Genomic DNA, 5,023 nt, shown 5'->3' on the forward strand with positions numbered 1-5,023 from the left:
GTGAAATTCTAGGTTAATTCTTTGGATCCCTTGGCGGGGCATTACAAAATGAAACTAAATAAATGGTGTAAATGTGATATAAAAAATATGGTGTAAAATGCATAAAAAAATGCCATGCATAAGAAATGAATTAATGAGATAATAAAATAATAAATATGTTAAGAATATGATGCAATAAATGATACTATATGATGATTTTAGGATTATGACTAAAGTAATATGTAATAAAAGTGGATAATATAAATGAACTCATATGTATAATGAAAATGGATGTTGCTATCCTCCCTACAAATTGTATAGTTGACCAATTTTCCAAAAATTAATAAAAATCATGGATTTTTCCAAAAAATTCAGCATTTGATCCTCATGATATGCATAGTTTGTAGTCAAAAATAACAAACAAATGGAAAAATAGTCATTATGTTTGTGAATCTGAAAAAAAAAGTTTGACTTTATTTTGTCTAGAGATTAGCATATCCCAATGAAAATGTGAAATAGAACTAATTTGAAGTAAAAATAAATGAGATGAACACAATTAATGTTACAATGAAATGATAAATACATCCAAATGTAATTATTTTCTATTTTTAGATGAAATAGCCTAAATACTTCACTTGGTAACATGACAAATTAAGTGCCTTCATTCTTTTTATTATTATTAATAAAACTAAAAAGAGGCAAAAATAAAGATATGACAAAATCTTCTATAAAATTTTGACATTCTCTACAGTGGAGGGTTTAAACAGTGCACTTTAGTTTCTTAAGGAGTATATCCAGGTTATGATTGTAAAAATTGGGGATTCATATGCAATTCTAGAAGTTAATTTCACGTGCACATCATATATCCCCTATGAATATGAGGCAAGTTTTACTTACTTCTCTATGCATTCATTAGGTACATGTGATTTTTATATCAATAGAATACATGTTTTACCTCCTCTGCTTGAAATAAAAATCAAGGGATTATTAGAAGATATTTGTAGCTAAGGAGGGAGTGATCCACATTTTTCATAACCATTCTCTATGTTATCTCTTTTTGTGTCTTGTCTGAAGGCAAGGAAATTCATGCTTATGTAATCATAAAAAAACTTTACTTACATATTTCTATAGGAAATGCCCTTGTGGATATGTACTTAAAAAGCATGGCTATAGAATTATCAAGACAAATGTTTGAAAAATGATCGAGAGAGATATATTTTCCTAGAATGAAAATAGTGCAAGATATGTACAAAATGCATACTTTGCTAATGCTATAGACTTATTTGGTCAAATGCAATTGTTAGGAGTGAACCTAGATGTTGTTACCATTGCAAGTGCCCTTTCTGCATGTGGCTACTTAGAGAATATTTGAAAGAGTAAGGAACTCCATGCTTATATAATTCAAAATAGAGCTTTTTAAATTTACATTATCATGAGAAATGCTCTCATAAGCTTGTATGCAAGCTACAAGAGTCTAGAGGTTACAAGCCATTTGTTTATCAACATGTCTAAAAGAGATTTGGTATCCTGGAATGCAATGATTCCAACTCACATCCACAAAGGAAGTTTTAGTAAAGCCATAAACCTATTTCATCAAATGTAAATTACATATATGATACTAGATTCTGTCACCATCTCAAGTATTCTATTTACATGTGCTCATCTTTCAACTTTGAGGCTATGGATGGAGATCCTTGGTAATATACTAAAAAATATTATTCTTGACATAGATGTTGTGGATAATGCCTTGATTGACATGTATGCCAAATATGAGATATTTTTGACTTCATGTCAAGTGTTTGACAAAATGCCATCTAGAAATAGTATCTCAAACAATGTAATGATTATAGGGTATGCCATATCCAATGATAAGGAGAATGTAGAAAATTTATTTGATAAAATGTGTGAAAGAAACACATCCTTATAAAATGTGATGATTACACTCAATACTCAACATGGGTATACCAATGAGGCTCTAGACCTCTTCTGTAAAGCTCAATTGGTAGGTAAAAAACCTAATAGTTCCACTATTGCAAGTGTTCTCTTTGCATGTTGTCAAGTAGTAGGTTTGTAGTTGGGCAAGGAGATTCACAATTACATAATTTTTATTTTAAAAGAGGGATATATGCTTTGGCCTGGAGCTATGAACCAATGAGGTAACAAATGGGGGACCTCATCCCCATTAGATTTGAACTTTGATGGCAAGGATAAAAAAATCAACAACTTAACCATCACAACATGCCACTATTCACAATTCACAATTACATAATTAAAAGAGCTCTTTATTTTTGATATCTTTGTGACAAGTGCCATTATTGATAAGTATGCTAGATATGGGAGCTTACAACATATATGCCTCATATTTGAGGTCATCTAAACTAAATGTGGTCATATAGACTACACTGATTCTTGTGCATGTTATTGATGGACATCTAGAGGAAGCTCTCTCAAAGTTTTATTAGATGCAAAAGGAAGGTTTAAAACTAGATCATGTCACCTTTACTATTGTTTTGTATGCATGTAGTCATGTAGACAAAATTGATCAAGGGTGGAAAAATTTCAATTGTATGGTTAAATATTATTGCATCACACCCAATATGGAGCACTATACATGTATGGTATACTTTCTTGGTCAGGCTAGCCATCTATAAGAGGTCTATAATTTTATCAAGAACATGCCACTAAAGCAAAATTCTCATTTACGGGGAGCTTTTCTTTCTTCTTGTAGAATCTATCATAATACAAATGTAGGAGAACATGCGGAAAATCAAAATTTTGAGCTAGAGCCTATAGATAGTGGAAATTGTGCTCTCATGTTAAAAATTTACACTGTAGTGGGTAGATGGGATGGAGTACAAAAGATAACAAAGCTTATGAAATAAAAATGATTGAATAAATTACCAGGATATAGATTGATTGAGGTAAAAAATGGAGTATATCCATTTCTTGTAGAAGACATAAGATGTCCATAAATGGAAGTGTGCATTACTTTGGACAAGTCTGGTAAAGCAAAGGGAGAAGGGTATGTTGGAAATATAGATGGAGTAACCAAGAGGGGGGGTGAATTAATTACCACAAAAACATATCCACAGATCCCTTAGATGTTTGATAAAACTATTAATTGTTGTTACTCAGTAAACACATTGAAAATGATGTAACTTGGTAAATGCAGTGTATGTTATACTTTAGTAGATCTATTATCAATATTAATAATTTAAAAATATGAGAAAAAAGAAATGAACACAAGAGACACCAGATTTACCATGGAAACCCAATATGAGAAAAATCACCAATGCAACTAGTTACCATTTTTCACTCTTCTGAAGTAAGCACTGTTAGGAGCCAACCTAGTTAAAGGTTACAAAATACACTATTAAGTGTGACCTTGTTAGAGGATTTAATCACCTTGTTAGGAGTGGCCTTGCAAGAGGTCTGAAAAAAATTCAATGGAACTATCACCTTGTTAGAGGATTTACAACTAGCTATCAAACCAACTCTATTAAGAGATTTAGGAATCACTTCTACAATGGTAAGAAAGTAACAATGAAATGAAAATGAATTTATGATTATAGATCTTTGTTCTGCTTCATGCTAGATCTTTCCTAATTGAATATTACTTTTCTACTCCTTAAAGATATTTGACCTTCCTTCAAGTTCGATCACACTTTCCTTCTCAAAAAATCAATACACTTTCATACTCACTCATACATTAGAATCTCAACTTGACCTTATATTTATACCATAAAAATTATCAAGTTGACTCATTTACAAATTACAATGACCACTAATTATTACCACAATTGGCTAGAATCAATACTTGAAATAATTAAACTTCATTTCTTAAATCAACAAAATCCTTCATTGGCCAACCCTGCTCAGTAAACACTGATCCTAAAGTGATTTCCTCTGTTAACCAACATAAGTTTGGTTAATATTGTGAACCTACAAAATCCTTTGGCAATCGAGTGAACTCAGTGAACACTGACTCTGACTAACTTTCCTTTTTTAACCATGAGAGCTAGGTTAACATTGCTTTCTAACATAATTTCCTTTGACACTTGAGTGAGCTTGATAGACACTGTCTTTGCAGAGTAATCTCCAGGAATGCTTGCTAAACAAGAAAAATTGCCTTGCTAACCAAGTGAGCTCTGTAAGCACTGACTGCCAACTAATATGAAATTTGTGTAACATCAAAGACAAAATACAATTAGACAATTGTTTCTAACAATCTCCCTCTTTGGCATTAATGGAAACACAACATGTTATAGCACAATGAAATTTGAAAACAAGAATTTCTCTGATAGAAAGTTTCTCCCTCTGAAATTTTTATACCACAAGCTTCTCTAATGCAGTAATCTCCCTCTGTGAAGGAATTACATAGCTTCTTCTCCAAAACAAATTTAAGAAAGATATAATAGTAAAATCTCCCTCTTTAACAACCATGCCAAAGACAACACATACCAAATGAGTATTAATGTACCTTGAGTATTGATTCATATGCAATTTTCTCTTGACCATGCTGCATCAACTAATAGATCTTCAACTTGGTTCCTATTGATGCACCACTAAAACTTTATTTTAGTGAGCTTTAGATAGGGGAATGACCCCTAACTTACCTCTTAGATACAAGAATGCATCCTTAGGTAATGAATTGGTAAATATGTCTATAATGCATTCTTTTTTATGGACATATTCCAATCTGATTTCTTTATCTTGAACCAATTCTCTAACAAGGTAGTATTTTATACCAATATGCTTGATTTTGGAATGAATCATTGGATTCTTTGATATGTTAATTACATTTGTATTATCAAAAAACATGATAGCTGGTTCTTTGGTCTCAACCTTCATGCCTTCCAACAACTATTTAAACCAAACAATATTAGAATAATTCACTGCTTCTGCAACATATTTTGCTTCTACTATAGATTGGGATGTGCAATTTTTCTTTTTACTTGTCCAAGATACCAACCTTTTACCAAGAAAGAATGCTCCACCACTTGTACTCTTTTTGTCATCAATATTTCTGGGCCAATTAGTATCA

General features: G+C 31.6%; 1 pseudogene; it reads left to right on the plus strand.

Annotated features, from left to right (window-relative positions):
• Positions 1–1,013: 1,013 nt before the first annotated feature.
• On the plus strand, positions 1,014–2,951 carry LOC149573554 (pentatricopeptide repeat-containing protein At2g13600-like; annotated as a pseudogene).
• Positions 2,952–5,023: the final 2,072 nt, after the last annotated feature.

This window comes from Cupressus sempervirens, chromosome 2 (assembly GCF_028749045.1).
Source record: "Cupressus sempervirens isolate cs-2001-9-10 chromosome 2, ASM2874904v1, whole genome shotgun sequence".
Classification (NCBI taxonomy): Eukaryota; Viridiplantae; Streptophyta; class Pinopsida; order Cupressales; family Cupressaceae; genus Cupressus; species Cupressus sempervirens.